Source organism: Chionomys nivalis, chromosome 8, assembly GCF_950005125.1.
Source record: "Chionomys nivalis chromosome 8, mChiNiv1.1, whole genome shotgun sequence".
In the NCBI taxonomy this organism is placed as follows: domain Eukaryota; kingdom Metazoa; phylum Chordata; class Mammalia; order Rodentia; family Cricetidae; genus Chionomys; species Chionomys nivalis.
In genome coordinates, this window is record NC_080093.1 from 96,877,845 (window position 1) to 96,892,519 (window position 14,675).

Consider the following 14,675-nt stretch of genomic DNA (forward strand, 5'->3'; position numbering starts at 1 on the left):
TGAGCCAGTTTTCATTCGGTAGAGAATTGTTCAGTTTCCATGAGATTGTCAGCTTTCGATTGTTTTAGTTGTTGAACTCCAACTTTAATTGGTGGTGGTCTAATATCATGAAGGGGATTATTTCAATTTTCTTGTGTCTGCTGAGGCTTGCTTTGTGACTGAGTATATGTTCACATTTGGGGAAAGTTTTGAGAAGTTGTACTTCTTTTGAGTTGGATGACATGTGGTTTATATCTTTTATGTCTTCACGGTTTATATGTCTTTTATCTCCTCTATTCTAAATCTTCTCTATTTAGTTTTTGACTGGCTGACCTGTCCATTGAAGAGAGTGGGGTATTGAAATCTCCCACTATCAATGTGTGATGATCAATGTGTGATTTAAGCTTTAGCAATGTTTCTTTTACAACCATGGTGTCTTTCTGTTTAGTATATTGATGTTAATTATTGAAAGTTCATTTTGGAACATTTTTCTTTTGATGAGCATAAAGTATCCTTCCCCATCTTTGTTGATTAACTTTGATTTCAAGTTTATAATGTTAGATCTTAGAATGGCTACACTAATTTGTTTCTTAGATCAATTTCCTTGGAAAATATTTATTCAACTCTTTACTCTGAGGTAATACCTATTATGTTGAAATGTTTTTCTTCTTTGTCAGAAGGAATGATCATGTTTTTGTATCCATTCTGTTAGTCTGTGTCTTTTGATGGGGAATTGAGTCTATTAATTAAGATGCATCAATGTATCAATGATGATAAATGATTGTTAATTCCTTTTATTATTCTCTCTCTCTCTCTCTCTCTCTCTCTCTCTCTCTCTCTCTCTCTCTCTCTCTCTCTGTGTGTGTTGTGTTACACTTCCCATCTTTTGGGCTTGCTAACATGAGATTATTTATTTCCCATATTTTCTTTTCTTTTCTTTTCTTTTTTTCTTTTTTTTGCAAAGTAAAGTAGGCTTTTATTCGTTGTGCTAAACATCAAGGCAAATACTTCACTGACTTAGAAGTTAAATTATTGTCATTAGTCTATTTACATGGCTGGTATTAAAATTGAAAGATCTTGGAAGAATATATGTCTGTGGTGTCTTAGATTTTCAGTGTCTGCTATTTCTACAGCATTAGTAAATACTACTGAAACACAGTGACCATTTCTGTGACCATTTTCATCATTTATCCAACTGGGTCATTTATTTATTTATTATTATTATTAAAATTTTCCACCCTCTTCCCTCCTCCCATTTCCCTCCCCCTCCCCCCACTCCCCCTCCTCTCCAGTCCAAAGAGCAGTCAGGGTTTCCTGCCCCATGGAAACTCGAAGGTCCTCCCCTCTCCAACCAGGTCTAGGAAGGTGAGCATCCAAACAGACTGGGCTCCCTCAATGCCAGTACGTGCAGTAGGATCAAAACCCAGTGCCATTGTCCTTGGCATCTCATCAGTCTTCATTGTCCGCCACGTTGAGAGAGTCCAGTTTTATCCCATGCTTCATCAGTCCCAGTCCAGCTGGCCTTGGTGAGCTCCCATTAGATCAGCCCCACTGTCACAGTGGGTGGATGCACCCCTCGCGGTCCTGACTTCCTTGGTCATGTTCTCCCTCCTGCTCCTCATTTGGACCTTGGGAGCTCAGTCCGGTGCTCCAATGTGGGTCTCTGTCTCTATCTCCAACCATCACCAGATGAAGGTTCTATGGTGATATGCAAGATATTCATCAGTATGGCTATAGGATAGGGCCATTTCAGGTTCCCTCTCTTCAGCTGCCCAAGGAACTAACTGGGGACATCTCCATGGACACCTGGGAACCCCTCTAGAGTCAAGTCTCTTGTCAACCCTAAGATGGATCTCTTAATTAAGATATATACTTCCCTGCTCCCATATCTACCCTTCCTCCATCCCAACCATCCCATTCCCCCAAGTTCCCCCCTTCTCCCCTTCTCACATTTTTCTCCCCATCTCCCTTTACCCCCACCCCAAACCCACCCCCAAGTTTCCAATTTTTGCCCGGCAATCTTGTCTACTTCCAATATCCAGGAGGATAATTTTATTTTTTTCTTTGGGTTCACCTTCTTATTTAGCTACTCTAGGATCACAAATTATAGGCTCAATGTCCTTTATTTATGGCTAGAATCCACTAATGAGTGAGTACATACCATATTCATCTTTTTGGGTCTGGGTTACCTCAGAATAGTGTTTTCTATTTCATCCATTTGCATGTAAAATTTAAGATGTCATTGTTTTTTATCGCTGAGTAGTACTCTAGTGCGTATATATTCCACAATTTCTTTATTCATTCTTCCATTGAGGGGCATCTAGGTTGTTTTCAGGTTCTGGCTATTACAAATAATGCTGCTATGAACATAGTTGAACAAATGCTTTTGTAGTATGATTGGGCATCTCTTGGGCATATTCTCAAGAGTGGAATTGCTGGATCTTGGGGTAGGTTGACTTTCATTTTCCTGAGAAACCGCCACACTGATTTCCAAAGTGGATGCACTAGTTTGCATTCCCACCAGCAATGGATGTGTGTTCCCCTTACTCCACAACCTCTCCAGCAAAGGCTATCATTGGTGTTTTTGATTTTAGCCATTCTGACAGGTGTAAGATGGTATCTCAAAGTTGTTTTGATTTGCATTTCCCTGATCACTAAGGAGGTTGAGCATGACCTTAAGTGTCTTTTGGCCATTTGAACTTCTTCAGTTGAGAATTCTCTGTTCAGTTCAGTGCCCCATTTTTTAATTGGGTTAATTAGCATTTTAAAGTCTAGTTTCTTGAGTTCTTTATATATTTTGGAGATCAGACCTTTGTCTGATGTGGGGTTGGTGAAGATCTTCTTCCATTCAGTAGGTTGCCTTTTTGTCTTAATGACAGTGTCCTTTGCCCTACAGAAGCTTCTCAGTTTCAGGAGGTCCCATTTATTCAATGTTGCCCTTATATCTGTGCTACTAGGGTTCTATGTATTAAGTGTTCTCCTGTGCCCATGTGTTGTAGAGTACTTCCCACTTTCTCTTCTATCAGGTTCAGTGTGTTCGGACTGATATTGAGGTCTTTAATCCATTTGGACTTGAGTTTTGTGCATGATGATAGATATGGGTCTATTTTCATTCTTCTGCAGATTGACATCCAGTTATGCCAGCACCATTTGTTGAAGATGCTTTCTTTCTTCCATTGTACACTTTTATCTCCTTTGTCGAAAATCAGGTGTTCATAGGTTTGTGGGTTGATATCCAGGTCTTCTATTTGATTCCATTCCATTGGATAAAGGTTTGTCAATCTTGTTGACTTTCTCAAAGAACCAGCTCTTTGTTTCATTGATTCTTTGGATTGTTTTCTGTGTTTCTATTTTGTTGATTTCAGTCCTCAGTTTAATTATTTCCAGTCTTCTACTCCTCCTGGGTGAGTCTGCTTCTTTTTTTTTTCTAGATCTTTCAGCTGTGCTGTTAAGTCTCCAATGTGAGCTTTCTTCATTTTTTTTTTTTTAAATGTGGGCACTTAGAGCTATGAACTTTCCTCTTAGCACTGCTTTCATAGTGTCTTATAGGTTTGGGTATATTGTGTCTTTATTTTCATTGAATTCAAGGAAGACTTTAATTTCTTTCTTTATTTCTTCCCTGACCCAGGGTTGGTTCAGTAGTTGATTATTTAGCTTCAATGAATGTGTAGGCTTTCTGGGGGTAGAATTATTGTTAAATTCTAACTTTATTCCATGGTGATCCGATAAGACAAAGGTGGTTACTAATATTTTTTTGTATCTGTGGAAGTTCGCTTTGTTACCAATTATGTGATCAATTTTCGAGAAGGTTCCGTGAGATGCTGAGAAGAAGGTAAATTCTTTCCTATTTGGGTGGAATGTTCTATAGATGTCTGTTAAGTCCATTTGATTCATTACCTTCATTAATTCTCCTATTTCTCTGTTAGGTTTTTGTCTAATTGACCTGTCCATTGGTGAGAGAGGAGTGTTAAAGTCTCCTACTATTAGTGTGTGCGGTTTGATGGCTGCCTTGAGTTCTAGTAGTGTTTCTTTTACTTAAGTGAGTGCTTTTTTATTAAAGGCATAGGTATTCAGGATTAAGACTTCATCCTGATGAATTGTTCCTGTTATGAGTATAAAGTGTCCATCTCCATCTCTTCTGATTGAAGTCAATTTTGTTAGACATTAGTATAGCCACACCTGCTTGTTTCTTAGTTCCATTTGATTGAAAAACCTTTTCCCAGCCCTTTACTCTGAGTAGGTGTCTGTCTTTGTGGTTGAGGTGTGTTTCTTGTAAACAGCAGGTTTTTGGATCCTGTTTTCATATCCAATCTCTTAGCCTGTGCCTTTTTATAGGTGAATTGAGTCCATTGATATTAATGACCAGTGGTTGTTAACTCCGGTTATTTTATTTATTTATTTTTGGTAGTAGAGTTTGTGTATTTCCCTTCTTTGAGTTGTGGTAGTGAAGGGTCACTAGATGTCTGAGTTATTGTGGGCATTGTTCATTTCCTTGGTTTATTATTTTCCTTCTATTACTTTCTGTAAGGCTGGATTGTGGCTACGTATTATTTAAATTTGTTTTTATCCTGGAATATTTTGTTTTCTCCATTGATGGTGAACAAAAGCTTGGCTTGGTAAAGCAGTTTGGGCTTGCATCCATGGTCTCTTAGTTTCTGCAGTACATCTATCCAGGACCTTCTGGCTTTCATGGTTTCCATAGAGAAGTCCGGTGTAAGTCTGATAGGTTTACCTTTATAAGTTACTTGACCTTTTTCCTTTGCAGCTCTTAATATTCTTTCTTTATTCTGTATGTTTTTTGTTTTGATTATTATATAATGAGGGGATTTTTTTTATCCAGTCTATTCAGAGTTCTGTATGCTTCCTGAACCTTCATAGGTTATCCTTCTTTAGGTTAGGAAAGTTTTCTTCTATAATTTTGTTGAATATATTTTCTGGGCCACTGAGCTGTAATTCTCCTTCCACCCCTATTATTCTTAGGTTTGGCATTTTTATTGTGACCCAGATTTCCTGGATGTTTTGTGATGAGAATTTGTTGGATTTGCCGTTTTCTTTGATCAGTGTGTTTATTTTCTCTATGGTGTCTTCAGCATCTGAGATTTTTTTCTTCTATCTATTGTATTCTGTTGGTTATGCTTGTCTCTGTAGTCTCTGTTCGTTTACCTAGATTTTCCATATCTAGCCGGCCCTCGGTTTGTGTTTTCTCCATTGCCTCCATTTCAGCTTTCTAGTCTTGAACTGTTTCCACTAGCTGTTTGATTGTTTTTTCTTGGCTTTCTAGGGTATCTTTTACAGATTTACTCAATTCTTCATACTTTTTGTTATTCTTCTCATCCATTTCTTTAAGGGAGTTTTTCATGTTTAAGGGACTCTATCGCTTTCATAATGTCAATTTTTTCTACTTCTTCTGGATTAGGGTGTTCAAGTCTTCCTGTTGTATGTTCGTTGGGTTCTGGTGTTACCATGTTGTTTTTCAGATTGTTGGAGGAATTCTTGTATTGGTGCCTGCCCATCTCTTCCTTCAAAAGCTCTCAGATGGATCATCTGTTACAGGATCAGGGTCCCTTGAAAGGTTGTCCTCAGCACAGGGACAGGACTCTTGGAGTTCGAAGGACCCCGCAGACAAAAGGGCAAACTTGGTGGGGCATGGGAGGGTTGTGAGGAGCCAAGAAGCCCCTGCTGCAGGAGCTGGAGGTGCCTTGCACTCCCCTCTGGCTGGGCAGGTGCACACTCACCCCTCTGGGTGGGTAGCCTCAGTGCAGGAATAGGAACTGTTCCTGGGCCAAGGACCTCACAGACACTAGTGCAGGCTTGAGGGTGGGGACAGCGATGTGTCAAGTCTTATATGTAGGTATTTGATTGATAAGAGTTCTTAAGCAGTAGTAGTGGGGTGTCCTGGGCATTCAAGGTGTTCAATCGCATCCCTTGCCATTTCCCCACTACAAGTAGAAATAAAAGCAAACAAAATAACATAGCTTCAGAACCTGGCAGTATTCCCTAGGGAGACAAAGTCAGCCTTGCTTGAGAAACACTACAGTAGATGTTAAGAACATGTCAAGACAAAACAAAAAACAAAGACAACAACAATGCAGCATGTGTTGTGTTTATTGTACTGGTTGGGCAGCCTAAAACACATTTTTGTTCTTTTTTTTTTTTTTTTTTTTTTTACTTATTTGTTTATTTTTATTCTTTTTTAATTAAAATTTCCACCTGCTCCCCATTTCCCATTTCCCTCCCCTCCTCCCAAATATTGCCCTCCCCCCACTTCCCTCCCCCTATCCCCACTCCTCTTCTCCTCCCCCCACTCCATTCCCCCTCCCTCTCGATACTGAAGAGCAGTCCAAATTCCCTGCCCTGCGGGAAGACCAAGGTCCTTCTATCTACGTCCAGAAAGGTGAGCGTCCAAACAGGCTAAGCTCCCACAAAGCCAGTTCATGTATTAGGATCGAAACCTAGTGCCATTGTCCTTGGCTTCTCATCAGTCTTCATTGACCGCCATGCTCAGAGAGTCCGGAATCAACCCATGCTTATTCAGTCCCAGACCAGCTGGCCTTGGTGGGCTCCCAATAAATCAGTTCCACTGTCACAGTGGGTGGGTGCATCCCTCGTGGTCCTGATTTTTTGCTCATGTTCTCCCTCCTTCTGCTCCTCATTTGGACCTTAAGAGCTCAGACCGTTGCTCCAAATTGAGACTCTGTCTCTACCTCGATCCATCGCCAGATGAAGGTTCTAAGGTGATATGCAAGATATTCATCAGTATAGGATAGGGTCATTTCAGGTTCCCTCTCCTTAGTTGCCCAAGGTACCAGCTGGGGACATATTCCTGGACACCTGCGAACCCCTCAAGAGTCAAGTCTCTTGCCAACCCTAAGATGGCTCCCTTAGATAGGATATATACTTCGCTGCTCCCGTATCCATCCTTCCTATATCCCAACCATCCCAATCCTCCGAGCTCCTCCCATCCTCCCCTTCTCATATTTCTCATCCCATTTCCCCTTTGCCCCATGCCACCTCACCCGCAAGTTCCCAGTTTTTGCCCTGGAATCTTGTCTACTTCCCCCTCTCCATGCGGATGACTATATGATTTTCTTTGGGTTCACTTTCTTATTTAGCTTCTATAGGATCACACATTATATGCTTAATGTCTTTTATTTTATGGCTAGAAACCGATTATGAGTGAGTACATCCCATGTTCCTCTTTTTGAGTCTGGGATACCTCACTCAGGATAGTGTTTTCTATTTCCATCCATTTGCACGCAAAATTCGAGAAGTCATTGTTTTTTACTGCTGAGTAGTACTCTAATATGTATATATTCCACACTTTCTTCATCCATTCCTCCATTGAAGGGCATCTAGGTTGTTTCCAGGTTTTGGCTATTACAAACAATGCTGCTATGAACATAGTTGAACAGATACTTTTGTCATTTGATGTGGCATCTCTTGGGTATATTCCCAATAGAGGTATTACTGGATCTTGGGGTAGGTTGATCCCAAATTTCCTGAGAAATCGCCACACTGATTTCCAAAGTGGTTGCACAAGTTTGCATTCCCACCAGCAATGAATGAGTGTGCCTCTTTCTCCACAACCTCTCCAGCAAAGGCTATCATTGGTGTTCTTGATTTTAGCCATTCTGACAGGTGTAAGATGGTATCTCAATGTTGTTTTAATTTGCATTTCCCTTATCGCTAAGGAGGTTGAGCATGACCTTAGGTGTCTTTTGGCCATTTGAATTTCTTCTGTTGAGAATTCTCTGTTCAGATCAGTGCCCCATTTTTTTATTGGGTTCATTAGCATTTTAAAGTTTAGTTTCTTGAGTTCTTTATATATTTTGGTGATCAGACCTTTGTCTGTTGCAGGGTTGGTGAAGATCTTCTCCCAGTCAGTGGGTTGCCTTTTTGTCTTAGTGACAGTGTCCTTTGCTTTACAGAAGCTACTCAGTTTCAGGAGGTCCCATTTATTCAATGTTGCCCTTAATGTCTGTGCTGCTGGGGATAAACGTAGGAAGTGATCTCCTGTACCCATATGTTGTAGAGTACTTCCAACTTTTTCTTCTATCAGGTTCAGTGTGTTCAGACTAATATTGAGGTCTTTAATCCATTTGGACTTGAGTTTTGTGCATGGTGATAGATATGGATCTATTTTCATTCTTCTACAGGTTGACAACCAGTTCTGCCAGCACCATTTGTTGAAGATGCTCTCTTTTTTCCATTGAATACTTTTAGCTCCTTTATCAAAAATTAGGTGTTCATAAGTTTGTGGGTTAAAATCAGGGTCTTCTACTCGGTTCCATTGGTCGACTTCTCTGTTTTTATGCCAATACCAAACTGTTTTCAATACTGAGGCTCTGTAATAGAGTTTGAGGTCAGGGATGGTAATGCCTCCAGACGATCCTTTATTATATAAGATTGTTTTGGCTATCCTGGGTTTTTTGTTTCTCCATATAAAGTTGATTATTGTCCTCTCAAGATCTGTGAAGAATTTTGATGGGATTTTGATGGGGATTGCATTGAATCTATAAATTGCCCTTGGTAGAATTGCCATTTTTACTATGTTGATCCTCCCTATCCAAGAGCAAGGGAGATCCTTCCATTTTCTGGTATCCTCCTCAATTTCTTTCTTCATTGACTTAAAGTTCTTGTCAAATAGATCCTTTACTTCCTTGGTTAGGGTTACCCCAAGATATTTTATGCTATTTGTGGCTATCATGAAGGGTGATGCTTCTCTGATTTCCATCTCTGCTTCCTTATCCTTTGTGTATAGGAGGGCAACTGATTTTTTGGAATTGATCTTGTATCCTGCAACGCTACTAAAGGTGTTTATCAGCTGAAGGAGTTCTTTGCTGGAGTTTTTGGGGTCGCTTATGTACACTATCATATCGTCTGCAAATAATGAAAGTTTAACTTCTTCCTTTCCGATTTGAATCCCTTTGATCCCCTTATGTTGTCTTATTGCTATTGCTAGAATTTCAAGCACTATATTAAAGAGGTATGGAGAGAGTGGACAACCCACATTTTTGTTCTTATGTTGTATAACTAAATATCAAATCTCCACTCAGAGTTGTATCTATGTTTAAAACCCTTACTCTACAAGTAAGGAAGGCTGGAAATTCAGAAACTGATCAGTGCTTATCAGTGTCATAAATGGAAACAATCCCATTTATACCTGTTTAATGTAGTACAGATGTACAAATCATGGTGTTGTTTCAAGGGCAATACAAAGATTTTTTTCTTTTTTGGTCACAGTAGATGAGGATCTGGGATGTTGGGGGTTAAAATTGAGAAAGACATGAACTGTATTTCAGTGGCTGTTTTCTCATTCACCATGATGTGAGACCAGATGGTTAACAGTTGGGATGGGGACTCAATAGCTGAGTGAACAGCTGGTCTTGATGAGTCTCAGGGATATTCCAACTTCTTATTCAGAACCTTGAATGTTTTTCAAGGAGTAAATGGTTCCATGTGCTTCTGGAAATACTACCTACAACAAACTACCACTGATGCTTTCCCTCCCTAGGTTCTGTCCTATTGATGCTAAGTGGTGGATTTGGTGGAATTTCCCTACAGCCTGCTGTCTATCTAGTGGACTGTATCAAATCTAGAATTCAAGTTCTACGACTGGAAAACAGACGGTTTTATTCAGCACCTTCCTGAGTGTCGTGAAGGTAAGGCTGGGGTGGGTGCACAGTGTTTGAGCATCCAGGGTTAATTAGACCTGTGACTGTTCTTTTCTGCACACCTCATGTTCTTTTCCTGATGTTAACTTTCTATTTCCAAACCCTTTGCTTTAGCTTATTTTCATTGTTCTCAAAAACGTTTAAAGTTCTTCTTCTTAATTTCTAGGCCAAGTATCTGCCAAGATTCTTTGTATTCTAAATACCTTGGGGGATTTATAAGATACTGACTTTATCTAGAGGGAGAATATTGTGAATGAGTAGCATCACCTTATTTACGTAACCCAAATATGAAAACTCCCCTAACAGGATCACAAAGAGTTCCAAGACAGTCAGGGCTGTTGTTTCACAAAGAAACCCTTTCTTGAAAAAAAAAAAAAACAATATATATATATATATATATATAAATATTACATTCTCATTACTTTTAAAATAATGTAATAAAACATCTTTAGAAATAAGACTTCTGGAATGAGAAATGATCAGAGAAGTCTCTATAGATGATTTGCTATCAGGTTTTAGAGTTATGCAGGATGTAGACTTTAAGTCATGTTCATATGATATCAACCCACCATATAGACATCTTAAAACTAGGGTTATGGGGCCAGATGGTGGTGGCGCACGCCTTTAATGCCAGCACTCAGGAGGCAGAGGCAGGAGGATCTCTGTGAGTTCAAAGCCAGCCTGGTCTACAAGAGCTAGTACCAGGACAGGCTCCAAAGCTGCAGAGAAACCCTGTCTCAAAAAACCACAAATAAAACAAACAGAAAAAAACCCACAAAAAACAAACCCACAAAAATTTGGGTTATGGGAAAGCTTGATTGGAAGAAAGGGAAGAGAAAGGGAAAATGATTTATAATTATATTCATCTAAAAGAAATAAAATGATTTCAAAAGTTAAATAGATGAGTCAAAAATGTCATTGTCTGCAAAACAAAACAAAAAGTACTTGGGTTATGAACTGTGCTTTGTGTTTAAAGAGAGCACAGTGATACAGGCATGCTGAACTCAGAGCCCACATAAAGCACAGGTGTCTTGTGTGTCACCACTTCTTTCTCCTGTGTGCCTTCTCTTGTTTGGCCTGGCAAAACCTAGTTCAGTCCCTTACCTAGGTCTCCCTCATTACCATACTGGGCAGGATGAATACATCTCTGGGTTCTCTTGCTGTGCCTCTCTGGCTCTTTGATTGCCTCCACCTGGCTGCGTTCGTCCTTAGCTCTGCCCTGTTCCTACTACAGGACAAACGGCAAAGCAGTTGGTTTGTTATTTGAGCACCAGTCAGTTTTGCCAAGGGGCTTGCTATTTACTTTTCCTGTAAGTCTGTTGAGGAGAACATGAGAGCAAGTTCCTTTATCACAGGGGTTTTAGTAAATGTGTCTTGAGTTTTTGGGCACAGACAACCTCTACTTAGACTTTGTGGAAGGCCCTTTATTCTACACAATATAATTTCTGCCCTTTATTGTACCAAAATAAAGTGCAGGGCAGCTAGCTGGTGGCCTTATGCATTGGCCTTATGTAAACTGCATTCTTCTAGGACAGAACTTCCGCAGAGGTCAGAGGTACACATGCAATCTAGATGGTCCTAAGTTGAGCAAGACACAGTTTTGTTCCTTGTCTAGTTGTAAACATTGACAAATTTCTATGCAGATGATTTTATTTTTTTAATTAATTAATTAATTAATTATGTATACAATATTCTGTCTGTGTGTATGCCTGCAGGCCAGAAGAGGGCACCAGACCCCATTACAGATGGTTGTGAGCCACCCTGTGGTTGCTGGGAATTGAACTCAGGACCTTTGGAAGAGCAGGCAATGCTCTTAACCTCTGAGCCATCTTTCCAGCACCTATGCAGATGATTTTAAACGATTGCTTAACCCACCCTAGGTGTAGAGCCAAAGGCTGTTGAGCCTGTACACTAAGAGGTTAAAGTTTTATTGTTTTGTGGTATATCAAATCTAAAATATCCATCTATATTTTTAGATGTATACTTGTGACTTCTACATTCTTGATAAAATTTCAGGGTTGATACCCTGGATTCTTTTTGTTGATGATGCTCAACTCATAACACTGCCGTTCATTTTCTAGATGCATTTATTATTTTGCACTCTGGTATTGGTGACAGTGGCCTGGAGTGTTACTCCTCAGGAGGGCAGCAGAGTACCCACCAGCTTCCTTCTCACTCCCTGGTGTAAGACTCATGACGGACACGGAGATGCCCTGCCATGCTCTTATGAAAAATGATAGTGACTCTTACCTGGTCTCAGCAGGAATCCAGTCTGCTCTTTTGGTTCTGGATACAAAACCACTCTGAACCAACTGTCTCTCTGCCTACAACAATCAGAGGTCCTTAAGGAATCTGGGATCCCTGCTTTCATCCCTCAATCCTACTCACTAGGCTTTGCAGCATAATCATATCAGTGCTCACCCTCCTGAAGTTTACCTTGAGGTCCATAACTCCTTGATTTGCCTCTGCATTTGGAGCTGGCAGTCAATGAATTTGATGACTCTTGATGATGTGTAAATTTGGAAAGCATTGTGACATAATAAAAACATTTTTATTGAACTAGGTAATTGTATGAAGCAACGGAAATCACATTGTCTTCATTACTCCAAGACCAGAGGGGCTGAGAATAGGATTTGTTCCTACTGCCTACAAAGGTGAAGGTTGTAGACTTGTTAATGCCCCCTTGCCACAATGCCAGGGGCACATTGTTGGGAAAGCAAAGTATTCCCCAAAGGGGAGGGGGTGCCTCTCAGCATCCTTGGGCTGGCTTTTTATGAGAGAGCTGTCTTTCTAATTTAGTTCTCTCTGCTCTTGTATGGTCAGTGGCTACTGAGTGGTGCCTCATCTGAACAGGTCTGGATTGAAGCAAAATAGGATTGGTTTCCTGTAGGAAGAGGACTGGCTAAAGCCATGGTCTTCCTTTTTGGTGCCTGGAATCTATTACCCCTTTTGGCAGTGTGTCTTCTCTCAGTCTGTCCATTAAAGATTTGTGGTCTCCTCTATAAAAATAGAAACAGGGGAAGTGAAAAAGACCTAAGGATAATTTTTTTACTATTATTCTGGTTTAATTTATGGTTTAATGTTTGGGTACGATTGTACTTAAGACAAAACCAGAACTTGAGATAGTTTGTTTAAAGAAATGAGTACTTAATCATTATTAAATAAAACTGTGAGTTTATGATGAGCTTCATTTAAATACATTATATTTATAGTAAGGGCCAATTTAAATTGGAACAAGTATTCTTTTGTCAGTAAGAATTCCTTATGTAAAATAATTTTACTGCAGACAAGTTGACAAATGTTACTTATGTACTCTGTAGTCATGAAACATCCCACTAGATTGCTCTTGCCCTCTGTATGTGTGGTGGTTTGAGTGAGAATGGCCATCATGTGGCTCATATAACTGAATGCTTAGTCACCAGGGAGTGGAGCCATTTATAGGATTACAGATTGGGAGGTGTGGCCTTTTTGGAGGAAGTGAGGTTTCGAAAACCCATTCCAGGCCCTGTGGATCAGGGTGTAAAGCTCTCAGCTCCAGAGTCATGCCTGCCTGCATGCCACAGTGCTTCCTGCTATGAGAATAATGAACTCACCCTATGAAATTTTAAGCAAGCCCTCAATTAAGTGCTTTCTTTTATAGGTGTTGCTGTGGTTATGGTGTCTCATCACAGCAAAATAACAATGAATAAGACAGTTTCTATTTACTCATCTATCTATTTGCTGTATGTGTGTGGCATGAGTGTGTTGCACTCAGGCTGTCTGTGTGTGGCATGAGTGTGTTGCACTCAGGCTGTATGTGTGTGGCATGAGTGTGTATGCACTCAGACATGCATGAGTGTGGCAGCCAGAGGTCGATAGTGACGATTTTCCTCTACTTACCCTCGCCTTTTCATACAATTTTTAATTTTATTTGAGATTATAATTACATCATTTTCTGCCTTCCCTTTCCTCTCTCTAACCATGTACCCCCACTTGCTTTCTCATTCAAATTCATGGTGTCTTTCTCTTTAATTGACATACATATATACATACATATGGCTACATCTATCTATATCTATATATGGGTAGATATATCTTGCTACTTGTATGATTTCAGGACAGGTCATTTGTTGCTGGATGACCTTTTGTTGTGCTCTTCCTTGGGGACAACTATGTCCCATGCTCACAACATTTCTTAGTTGCCTGTAGTTCTTTGTCTAGGAATGCGGCCCAGTGAGCTCTCTTCCTTCCATGATAGCGTGTCTATTAGTGGCGATTTTGTTCATGTCTTATTTAGGTAGCCATGTTGATGAGGCCTCTTGGGTGTAGCTTTCTGACATTCTAGGAGACTCAATCACACAGCAAACTTCCTGTTGCCCTGGCCCCTCTTCTGCAGGAGTCTCTGAGTCGTAGAGGCAGGAGTTGTGCTGTAGACATATCTATTGAGCCTGGACTCCAGAACTCTGCCCTGTGATCAGTTATAGGTTCGTGTAATGGTCTCTGTCTGTTGCAAAGAGACATTTCTTTTAAAGGTGAGGACAACACTAATCCGTATATAAAGATAGATGCTTAGAATGTAGTCAGAGATCATGCTGGTTTAGTAAATAGTGGCTGTGCGTTCTCCACGATGAATGACTGCAGCATGGCATGAAAACCCTCACAGTACTGCAGTGTCACAGACACCAGAGTGGTAACCACCGACTCTCGAATTGGACATAAGGCCCTCTCAACAAGACAGAAGTTTTGCCTGGTGCTAGAAACCTGGCCAACTACCTGGGGCTATTGAAGCCTGCCTCAGAGTCTTTTTGAGATAGGAAGTCTCTCTGGGCTTAGATCTGGCTGCCTGAGTAGACTGGCAAGCCAGAGAGCCCTTGAGATTCGTCTGTCTTTGGTCCCTCAGTGCTGGGATAGGTGCCAAGATCTGAACTCAGGTCCTAATGCTTGCTCAGTGGGAATTTTACTAAACGAGCTATCTCTGCTCAGCCCCTCGCTGTATCTATTTTTAAAAATAATCAAGGCACTTGCAATTAAGTTTAGCATGAT